This window comes from Aethina tumida, chromosome 1 (assembly GCF_024364675.1).
Source record: "Aethina tumida isolate Nest 87 chromosome 1, icAetTumi1.1, whole genome shotgun sequence".
Taxonomy (NCBI): Eukaryota; Metazoa; Arthropoda; class Insecta; order Coleoptera; family Nitidulidae; genus Aethina; species Aethina tumida.
Genome location: NC_065435.1, coordinates 1,974,632 through 1,987,581, shown reverse-complemented (window position 1 = coordinate 1,987,581; position 12,950 = coordinate 1,974,632). Strand labels below are relative to the sequence as shown.

Sequence of the window (12,950 nt, the reverse complement as noted above, 5' to 3'; positions counted from 1 at the left end):
ATGGAAAACATTAAATAATATTTGCAACAAGTAAATAAATATCTATACTTTTTTCCATCACCGTATAAGTTGTTAAAATATGAATATATAAAATGTCAGAAATAATTAAATCTTTCGTAACAACGTGCAAAGAAAATACTAATTAAATTCTAAACATGTTTTCTTTAAAGCACTCCTCTTCTATTAATTAACTTTATGAAGTTTGCTTTTAATATTACGTATTAAACTGGTTTTTAATGTTTACCTCAGTTTCTTCCTTAACTATTATAATTAATACGAGATGAAATCCTGAGCATGACATATTAAATAATATTTTTAGAAAAATCGTTTGTACTGAAAACTATACAATAAGGGTGTTTTTATATTATATTATATAATAATTATCATTCCATATAAACAAAAAAAATAAAATTTATGTGAAACTAACTATCAAAAGATAAAATTTTAATGATCCAGAACTAATTAAGTTTTTTTTACACAAAGTATTAATTTAATCCAAAGCATAAGCGTTTAAAATGGTATTTTATTTAAATCTGTTTTCCTATAGTAATTAAGCTTATGAAGTCTGCTTTGAGCATTACATACTAAACTGGTTTTTGATGTTTTACCACAGCTTCTTCGTGAAATATTATAATTAGAACGCTAAGGCGAAATCCTGAGCATCATACGTTAAATTAAATTTTAGTACAATTGTTGAGGCTAAACTTTATATGATAAATGTGTTTTAATTTAAAAAATGTTACGTGGTTCTGTTACTTTTACAGAATTAATACCAGTACAAGTATTTATTATGGAATCAACAACTTTATCTGAAGCTGAAAAATAAAATATTTTACTTCGTAATTATTATTTCGAGATGGATTAAAAACAAGATGTTTTTATTCCAAAGATTTGATAGAGAATTGAATCTTATAATAAAGTTTAAATAATGGACTGAAAATTATACAGTAAGAATATTTTTATTCCAAAGTGTTGACACGAAAGAGGGTGTAGTAATTTAGTTTAGTAAATTTAATGAATTCAGTTTCAGTTTTACATGTTAAACTTAAATTATTTCTATTAAAAACTATGTAATAATAATCTTTTTATTTTAAATAATTAACAGGAATGTGAGTTTAGTAATAAAGTTTATGATGTCATCTTTCAGTATTACATGTTAAACTGGTCTTTATTTTTAATTATTCAAACTGGAAATATAAGAATGATTTTATTCCAAAAATTGACAAAAAATAGAGGTGTGTCTAGTGAAATTCATAAAATCAGCTTTTAGTATAAAAATTAAACGAGTTCTGTGATGTTTTATATATTTTATATTATCTCCATAAAATATAATAAAAAGATTCAAACTGAAAACTACAAAACAAGAATGTTTTTAATTCAAAAAATTGACATTAAAGTGGGTGAAGTAATAAAGTTTATGAAGTCAGCTTTGAGTATTAAAGGTTAAACTGTTCTTTGATGTTTAACCAAAGCTTTCTCTCCATTACAACGCCAAAATTGAATTCATCATATATTAAACAAAATTTCATAAAAATTATTCATAGAGAAAACTACACAATAAAAATGTTTTGATTTCGCAGGAAAATGGATGTAGTAATAAAGTTTATGATGTCAGTTTTCAGTAAGACACGTTAAACTTTTTTCTGATGTTTAACACAGTTTTTTCTATAAAATATTATAGAAGATGAATACTAAGTACCATGTATCACATAAAATTGTATAAAAATTATCCAGATTAAAAATTATACAATTTAAAACAATTGGCAGGAATGTAAGATGAGTAATAAAATTTTATAAAGTCAGCTTTTCGTATTACACGTTAAACTGGTTTTTGATGTTTTACCATAGTTTCCTCCATAAAATGTTTACTATACGAAAATGAATACTGAACATTATATATTTCGTAAAATTTTATAAAAAAATATTCATACTTGAAAACTATACTAAAAAAATATTTTGATTCAAAAATATTGGCAGGAAAGTGACTAGTAGTAATAAAATTTTATGAAGTCAGCTTTTAGTATCGTTAAACTAAATTTTGATGTTTTACTACAGTTTTATCTATATTATAATTACTACTAAGCATCACATGTTACATAAAATTGTATAAAAATTTTTCAGATTTTTTAACTATGCATTAAAGATGTTTTGGAGTCAAAAAATTTACAGGAAAGTAAGTCTAGGAATAAAATTTTATGAAGTCAGCTTTTGTGTTACACGTTAAACTTGTCTTTAATATATTGTCATAGTTTTTTCTATAATATATTATTATTACTACGCCAAGATTGGATACTGAGCATCAGACACTAAGAAAATTTTATAAAAAACCTTCGATCTGAAAACTATACAATAAAAATCTTATTTTATTGCAAAAAATTGGCAGGAAAGTTAGTATAGCAATAAAATTTTATGAAGTCAGTTTTTAGTATTACACATTAAAGTGACTTTTGATGTTTCACCATAGTTTTATCTATAAAATATAATTACTATTCCAAGGCTGAATACTGAGGCTTCAAATTCTAAGTAAAATTTTATTAAAAATATTCGGACTTAAAACTATACAATAAAAATGTTTTATTCCAAAAAATTGACAAGAAAGTGAGACTACGAATAAAAATTTATCAGGTGAGGTTTTAGTATTACATGTTAAACTACTTTTTGATATTTAATCAATTACTACAATAAAATGGAATACTGAGCATTATATGTTAAATAAAATTTTATAAAAATAAAACAGATTGTAAAGGATATTTTTATGCCTTTTTTAATCATAAAACTATCATTGATGGAAATAATTAAACTTGTAATAAAAAATCTACATATAAATATTTATAATACAATTAAATAATGTTTTATAAGTATTACGTCAATAAAAATCGTGAATGTTAATATTAAACGATATTTTATAAAAAATTCTCACATTGAAATCTACGTGTTTTTATTTAAAAATTTTATTTTAAAGTGTATCAATAGTATACATGGATTATAAAATAAAATACAACAAAATATTTTTAATACTCCCTGACTATGTTTCACCCACGCAATTTAAATCGCGGTTAATGGCCATTGTTTAATATTTTCCAGTATTAATTGAATATATGTTTACACATTTAATTAATTACATCGATATATTTTAATTAAATTACATCATTGTGTTACCAAATCAATTACCTGATTTATATTAACAAGAATAGTGGACAGTAAAAAGCAATATTGTTAAAGCTTCAAAAGCACATCGACATAGACAATTCAAAGAAAAATTCTGCTCAAGATCATGACATTTCCTTGCATAAAGTGTTTTCAGGAAAACGAGATGGGGAATGTCAAAATAGTGTTTTAATAAAATTCTCGTAGTATATATCTTTGAAATAAAAAATGTTCCAGGGACAAACTGTAAAGCGTGCAATATTGCGAAAGGAAATTTATTGGCTGGATAGGTAGTTGACGTAAAAGAGACACATTTATATTCTTTTTCATATTTATATTATACGTAGCAATTTTTAAAGGATTATGCCATATTGAAATAAACATCAGCTTACTAATACCTGTCAGGTGCTTTGGAATCAAATCAAAAAACGGTTTTTGTTGTTAATAAAGGCGAATTAGCATTTGATATTTGTGTGCATGTATGTTCTGGCTATGTAGATGGTCTTGTTTCAGAACAACATAATTTACTTTAATGCCCTATTGTCGCTGTAATAGATTGCGTATAATTAAATGGTGAAAATCCGACATAACGATGTCGAATTCAGAAGTTAACAGATTATCGATTTGGCAAATCATTAATATCAAACCGACTTATCATTTATATGAAAACAGTGTAAATAATTATTATGCATGAATTTATGAAAATTAATTAATATTAATGATAACGTTCAAACTTGCTAACAGCCATTTATTATAATTACTCCCGTTATTTAAGCACAAAATTGCAATTTCTCCCGCTAATTTCGGAATTAATAGAAAAATCAGGTGCAATTCCAGCCCAGTTTGCATTCCATTTTGTGGGAAGGAGTGCATCGATGATGCGTTCACTGCATTCCACCCACAACTCCACGCCAAAGACAAATTTAATGGGAAAACTTTACCAATCTTAATTACATCGCCCACTTATTAAATAATCCATTCGTTATAAACTTAAACCACTAAAAAAACATCATAAAATAAAATATTGCCACCCCAATAAATATTTATTTGAGTTTAGTTTGTTACGGTCTGAGTTTCCAGCTTGAAATTTGTTCCTTTGAAACGCTTTGATTACCAACGTGTAAAATATCGGTTCTTTCAGTGGCTGAAAGCAGCTTGTAAACTTCTGGGTCGACATAATACAGGAATAAAATAATGCCGTGAAATGCTAATATTAAAATGTTTAAATGAGGTCGTTTACCCCCCGGGTAGAGGTGGCGACATTATAAAAGGCACAGACTTCAAACTAATGTTGTAGATTGAGCCCTCTACATTCATTTATTGATCCCCTTTTAATAACTCCATTTGTGCATCGGTAATGAAATTATACATAAATGTCCTAGGGTTAAATGTATTGCAGCAATTGTAATTACGGCGAAACATTTTAGTTTTGTGTCCCGGATATGGGGGTGAAATGTTGCTATGCAAAGACTTAGTGGCCTTTTAATCTTGAAAATTTGAGTTATTATCCCAATAATGCTCATGAACAAGTGTTCCGTGATAGGAACATTAAACCTCGTTCCTTCTTCATGAATGTTAAACGAGCTCCATTATTTTCCAGATAATTTGTTTAATTTTATACTTACATTAATGCCGTTCGTAAACATACTATTATTGATTTAACTTGGAAAAAGTCTAGTTTTCGTCGTTGTGTTTGAAAATAGATTACCAGACGTTGAAAATTTAAACAAACAGCATTATATAATTACTAATTATTTATTTGAGTTCAGCATAAAAGATTCAAAGGCGTAAAGAATTTACATTTTCGTGCTTACAAAATGATTAGACGAAATAAATGCACGGGAGATGAATAACTCAGTATTTTTAACTTACGTGTATCCGTACTAAAAATAAACAATAGTAAAGTAACATTCTTAATTGTTAGTTTTAATAAGCCGGGGAAATTTGTTCGTTGGAAGAACGTCTATTTTGTGTTAATTGTTTGTTTAATTAATGGTTTCGTTTCCCGTTGTTGTGTTTGTTGAAAACCTCATGGATAATGTTGAAGCATAATTTTAACAAATACAAATCTACATACACAGCATACATAAATATATATTTACAAATTTAAATCCGCACAAATGACTATTAATACTTAGTCAATTTACATTCAATATTATTTAATACCCAAACAAACATTTACACAGAATTATTTTAGAAGGAAATATATAGATAATTTTAACACTTGAATTGTCCTTTATTCTTTCATAATAAATATATTTTGCAACATCCATTATTAATAATTATTATCCATTATTAATTTACATTTTAACATTATTTAGTACCCAAATAAATATTTACATGAATTTATTTTAGTAGGAGACGTATACTACAATTAATACAAATTTGTAGGGTTAATTTTATAAACCCTTGAATTGTCCTTTATCCTTTTATAAATGAATTAACCATCATTAGTAATAATTTATTGAGGTCTACAATTTATCGAGGTTGGCCGTACACTTCTGAATTTCTATCGTTCTTAATACATAAATAAATTAGATTTTAAACCATTCAGGTTTTAAATTACCATTTCAAAAATGTTCAGTTTAATTTAGTTGCTGAAATACTGCAAAAGGTCAGAGCCATATTTGTTAATTTTGTTCAAATATCAGCCTGTTTTAAATCGATTGGAATGGGCCAAAAATAAAACTTATATTTACTGAAAACTTGAATTTTTATTTTAAGGTCAATGCAATATTCTAGAAAAAGATAAATTCCTGTCACCTGTAAATGAATAATCGTTTAATTTACTTTTTGATTAGATAAAATGGAACTGGATATAATTGAATAATTATTTTGAAAGCTTTTATAACTTCTGTGAATAGACAGTTAATTTTTATTTTAAAATACTTCTACAATATGATTTTTAAGTGATTTTAATGAACAAATTTAAGGTATTTTTTTCATTTGCTAAAAACTTAAATTCATTATTTTGTTCCAAATTTTACAGTTTTTGTTACACGATATTATTTCAAATTCCATCGTTGTTTTGTTTCAATATTAACTTTTTCAATTATTTTTTCAGCAAAAAATATTTCTGAATTTGCCCCTGAAAAAGATTAAACACTTATATTAATTTTCACCTCTCTAAAAATATTATATAAACAATAGGATGATTTTTAATGGACTTCAGTAAACAAATTTTACGTGTTTTCATTTGCTGAAACCTTTTTTGATTTTCTAGAACGTGTAAACTAAATGAGTAATCATGTATTTTGATTATTAATTAGTTAAAATCAATTTAGAAATAATTCAGCAAATGTCGATCGATCGATTTGAATGAAACGTAAATAAAATTTAGGTTTTCATTTACTGAAAACTTGAATTCATTATTTTTTTCAAGATTTTATTGGACAATAGTCAACAACAATCTCAAATTCCATCTTTGCTTTGTTGAAATATTAAGTTTTCCAGTAAAGTACATTTTTGAATTGGCTCCTGAAAAAAATTAAAGGTATATTTTAATTTTTGTTCTCTTAACATGTATTTTATAAAAACATGATGATTTTTAATTGATTTCAGTAAACAATATTTATCTGTCCTCATTTACTGAAACTTTGAAATTAAGTGAATAGGTATAATAAAAATTGTACGTTCTAGAAAATTCAGTAATCATTTGATTTGACTTTTGATTAGTTAAAATCAATAGATTTAAGTGAAACATAAATAAAATTCAGGTTTCCATTTACTGAAAACTTTAATTCATTATTTTTTCAAGATTTTACAGCTTTTGTTACACGAGAGACAACGTTTATCTCAAATTCCGTCTTTATTTTATTGAAATATTAACAAATTTTTTCAGCAAAAGATATTTCTGAATTTGCTCCTGAAAAAGATTGAATACATATTTTAATTTTCATCTCTTAACATAAATAACAGAATGTTTGATGATAATTGATTTCAATAAACAAATTTTTTCTGTTTTCATTTGCTGAAATCTTGAATCCTGGCATATATAAATGAGTATTTATTTAATTTGATTTTTGATTAGTTAAAAATAACTAAATAAATATTTTGAATCGATTTAAATGAAGCAAAAATAAAATTTAGGTTTTCATTTACTGAAAACTTGAATTAATTATTTTTTTTTTCCAGATTTTACCGCTTTTGTGATACGATATTCAACATTTATTTGACAAAATAGATCTTACTAATAAAAATATTTTAATTCTCCGTTTTAAAATAGGTTAGAATAATATAATTAGATTTATTATTTACTAAAAACTTAATTAAATTCATTATTTTTTCAGCTTTAATGCCACAATGAATTATATTCTGAAAAAACAAACACTCATTTTAATGGATAAAATTATGCAATTTACGTATTTCATGTAAAATACGGACAATTTAACTTTCCTAATTAGTAACAATTACATTGTAGTTTAACAAAGTTCACTTTAGTAATTCTTGAAACGAATATTTTATGAGATTAAAAATTAATTTAGTTGTAGTTAATTTGAATGTTGTGTTTGTTTAGTTAGAAACTATGTCAATTTATAAAAGTTATAAAACAAAACGAATTACGTATTAAGACCCATCAATTAACAAAAGAACACAGTTTCAGCTAAATAAAACATTATTTAATTTTATCACTCAGACTACTACAAAATGAACGATGAGAAGTTCGAGTAACTGGAAACATTACATGAATAAACGGTCCTGTATTTGTTTTATCCCGTTTATAAACTTAAATTGTGTTTTAATGAAATAAATATGCTCATGAAATGGCCGTTCGATTGTGCTTCCACCGAAGAATCCCAAAGTTCGGATGAATGGCGTCAAACTGATGGATAGGATAATGAAAAAAGTTTCACGTTGAAAAAAAAAAAAAACAACGACCGGTACCGTAAAGAATAAATTTTAAATGTTTAGTGCCTGCCAGTTTTTTATCCATTGTACGTTTTTCATGTCTCAGTTCAGTAATTTGTTTTGTACCCTGAAAAACATTTTTTATATATATATATATTTATAAAGTGGTTTTAAACCACTATTGGCTCTTAAAAAATAAGAAACAAAAGGTGCGTAAATCCTCGGATAAAAATCGCTTCCCCCGTTCACCAAATTGTGCGTCGCACAAGAAAATCGATTTCCTATTATAAACGACGGAGGAAAACCACTTGAAAAAGTACTTTTATGTACAATATATGTATATAAATATATCATGAAATGTGCCATTCATTCATACGGTGTAGGTTTGAATGAACCACTCTCCGAGGAGTAAATTCCCATCCGCGGTGTGTTTACAACACGTATTTTACGGCCGCAATTTCATATGGGCTTTCCTTATTAATCCGCCGAAAACTTTCCCGAGCGGAACTTTTCAATTTTCGACTGGGAATCGGCGACAATTGCACGTGGGCGCCGTCTAATTGCACAAAAGCTTTTCGGCCCGGTTAATATTCCGGTGCATCGGGGAAGTCGAAGCACGAGATTAAAATCGTCGTTCGGGACTTTTAAAGTTGGATTTTCACATTTGCAAATCCATCAAAACTTTTCCAACGGCCCGGGGCGTTCCTGTGTTTTACCAGTTCGAAATTAATCTGCCATGCATAAACTTCAGGTTTGTCTTGAAATTTGCGAAATTTAATCGGCCGTTCGTACGTTTCGATGTCGAAATTTCGCGGGAGTTCCGGTTGGAGGGGTGGATTATTCATGTCGATTGTTCCGGGATTGATTGGGCAATGTTTGTTGGCGATGACCAATTACATATTGGCGGCATAAATCAGAACGTCGCGGGACTTCCTCCTCTAATTCAAGACGGACCGGAAAAGCGTTTTATTGATGCGCACCCGATTTTCCCGATCGCCGACGAAATTGGAATTACCGTTGATATCCGACCGTGAAAATTGAAATTCCCTAAAAGGTCAAACATTTGATTATGCGGTGCCTCCATCTAGTTGACAATTAATTGTTGTTCAGTCGATTTGATTAATACAAACACCCGAAACGAAATGAACTGAAGTCAACCCTTAATTTTATTTTTATTAAATCTCGACCTAAACCCCGGACATTTATGGTGAAATGAATAAATTATTGCCGTAATAAATTCTCCAACATCTGTTGAGAATAATTTAAATTGTATATAATTTTGTTGCGTTACACTAAATTCCTCTTATTATTATTAAAATTATACGTATTAACTAAATTTCCTTTGGGAACGGTTTAATTATTAACGTGAATCGGCTTGAATTTTTAATGAGGGAATCGTAAAATACACCCTTCTATTTACACAATTGTAAACTGAATATTATCATAATTATTTTCTACTTTATATAAAACCTCTTTGCAAAACTTTCAACGTGATTATGAGACGGTGAAAAACGTCGCACAAACTGAAATTTACTGCCAGATACAAATTATCGAGTAAATCCCCGTAACACCCGTTGCGGAAATCATTTCTAAATATATTCGAAGTTACTTTTTCCCAAGTCGGAACCGTTTTTTGAATACCACTATTAAAATTATCCCTGCGGATCTCGCAGGATGGGAACGAGGCGGGATAATTGACTCAAGGAACGGCTGTTATTCTACGTTTATTTATATTATTTACACCGAGGCCCGTTTTGTCTGAAAATGCGATTTGGGGCGTCAAATTATTTCTGTTATACGGTGATTCCCCTAACTGAACTGGAAATTTAGTTGTAACCAGTGTTTCAAAGTTAGAAGGTCCACTCTAACTAAATTTAACTTTATATTAATTAAATTGAATAAAATACTGTATTAATTAAGTCAATAAATATTTATTTAGTTTATAATTGATTACTGTAGTGTTTGCTCGGATGTTTGCCGATGTTTGTTCGGATAATTATGCTCAAACGTAAATTAACTCCAGATGGAAGAGCAGATCAACTGAATTGTTGGAATCTGGGGTCAATTAGTTCGAAATCACTGTTTGAGTCAATGTTGCACAAAGTGTTATTTCTCGCTTGTGCACTCGATTACGTCAAATTGACTTCCTTTCAGAAAGACCAAGGAATGGTAGACCGAGGAAACCTACTGCAAATGAAGACCGATATTTGTGACTGAGAGCCAAAAGGGACCCTACAGTGTCCTCCTCGCAACTGGCTGGTCAGCTAGGAAACGTTCACGAAGACCATTGGGATGTTGGCATTTGACCCACGACCATAATTTAGATAGATAATAGAGTGTAACAGGAAAATGATGAAACATGGAGACAAAAATTGAAGTATCTCATACTATGCCACCTCTACTTGACGCTGAAGGTCCACCAAAGTCAGAAGAGAGAGGATGAAATTAGAAGTATCCTGAATTTGATGAACCACACGTCAATAATGGGTGATAAGTCTAAAGACCTTCCTGACAATGGCAACAAATTTGCAGCAAAATGTTGGAAAAACTTCAAACTAATCCTCACAAGGTGAGATGGAGCACCAGTGAAAAACTGTTTTTAAAGGGTACTAAAATAAGTTAGTGACTGGAAATGACATTAACTTTGTCTTTCTAGTGAAATGTTATAAATATTATAGAATTCGAAAAATTCTGACCCTAATGCATTTTAAATTGTTTTTCTATCGTCATTTGTTTTCCAGATATTTAAATTTTTTGAAAAGTTCCTCATTGATACCATTAACAAATGAATTCTTAGCAAGAGCTATTAATAAATTCGGTAACAGGCAAAGTAGAACACATCCTGTGGTTATATTTTATTGATTTTTAGTGAAGAGTTTGGTATTATAGAGAGTACTAGGTAAATGATGGAAGATTCAGACAAAAATATTGAATATATTGATCTATATATATTTTTTAACTAATAAGTTGAATCTAGTTATGTTAATTTGATCTTGAGGTATCTCATATGTGGCATTTATTTGACTCTGAAGGTCCACCAAAGTGAGAGATGTATCCTGTCAAATTAACTTTCATCAAAATTAAAGTTGACTAGTTAGTTGACACTCTATGTTGGAACAGGTGTTCCAAGTACAAACCTCTCTACAAAATATTTTTAATTTCGCCTTTCTCCGTGCCTCTTGACACGTACCCGACCATTATAAAGGCCAATCAAAATCAAGACTCATCACTGAAAACGAGCTTATTCCCTTCCACATCCAAAAGCTGTCGTTCTCTATTAAACCAGGCAAGTCAAGAGAAAAGTTTAAAAGACTGGACAATACAGTAAGCACTTCACGTGGTAAGAAGTCTTCCTCCTCCTGTAAACCACCGATTGACAAGTGCACGAGTGTTCAGTAAAAAGTCTTATAAAACAACACGTAAAGTTCTCTGGTATTCGACATCTTACTGAACCCCTCGCACGTCATTCATGACCTTCTTTAGACAACGCTTAACAAAAATTCCAGACGGTGCTTAGGCTCATCCGACTGGCAATTTCCACAAACGAAAATCTTGCCTCCCTTAAGCCAATAATTCGGCCTTTATCAAACTTAGACGACTAAAAACTTCATGCTAAAGGTATTCGAAATGAATGAAAGAATCCTTTAAACACAACAGAAGTGGACTGAATAGTGAACTGTGTCTTCAATACGAATTTATCACACACACACACAAATGGCACATAAAAAGTGTGGTACAAAAGCTCCTCGACAAACAACCTTCAAAACCCAATAACTTTTTGTCCTCACTCCGACGAGTATATACACAACAAATTTTGTTAAAATTGGACCACCGGATCTCAGACTATTCTATTTTCAAAGATAATAAAATACTTCCGGTTTTCATACTTTAAATAGTTTCAAGTGAAATTGCCATTTTATTTTCTATTGATACATTTTAAATACGTAAAATTTTATATAATTTAAAACACTAAGTTAACGTCAATTCTGGTTAAACAGGAAGTAACAGCGCACTCAAAAAGTTTTCTGAAAATTTCAGGTTTAATCTCTACGAACATCTAATGAGTCAGATATACGTAATTATTTTGGCTGTATTAATTGTTTTCTAAAATTAACATTATATTTTTAAAAGTGACATAAAGGGCTCTTAATGTAATAACGAGAGCTGTTTTTCAGTTATTTATAGTTACCGTTGACGTTGATGAGAATTGCAGAATTCCGTCGTATAAACAAAGTAGTTCTCTAATTAAATAGTTGTGACGCAAGGAATATTTTTAAAATTTATTTATTTTTTAAAATGCACGCAACATACTAATATATTTTTTTTAAATATTTTATGTATATTGTTTTATTAAAGCACGGTCAAAAATATGTGTGACCAATATTCTGACTAAACGCCGATTCGCCGAAAATATGGGATATTTTTAAATAAATTATTTTCGTACAACGCACGTACAAAATTCTAATGGACGATAAAAAGCCAGCTCCGGCATTAAAAACTTAACTTTTTTTTTTTCGCTTTGTAAACTAATAATTGGATTCGTCGAATATTGTATCAACTTCATTAGCTCCTCGCTGAAACTTCCATGTACTTAAATTGAGCACTTTGTTGCCGTTATGCATTTTATAACAAAGTAATGTAATATTTTTTTAGCCTTCATTATTAAAAAAGCCATAATTACCGGAGCGATCTAAATATAATTACTGTTTAATTCATTCGCATTCCGACGTACCCAACTATTAGTTTAATGTTGGAATAAGTTCATGAAGTCTATGTCGGTTTAATATTCATTTTTTTAAACTAAATTAAGCCACAACCGATTATTCATTGAATCAATTTGTGTTGGAATGTAACAATCTATTTGAAATTTATTGTGTTAATAAAATAGGTAGGTATTCATTTTTTAAAATTAAATTAAACCGCATCCAATAATTCGTTACAGTAAGTTAAATCAA

General features: G+C 28.8%; 1 protein-coding gene across 4 annotated transcripts in view; it reads right to left on the bottom strand.

The window, feature by feature from the left end:
* LOC109601172 (muscle calcium channel subunit alpha-1) overlaps positions 1-12,950 on the bottom strand; it is a 93,343-nt gene that overhangs the window by 33,349 nt on the left and 47,044 nt on the right. The window lies entirely within an intron of this gene.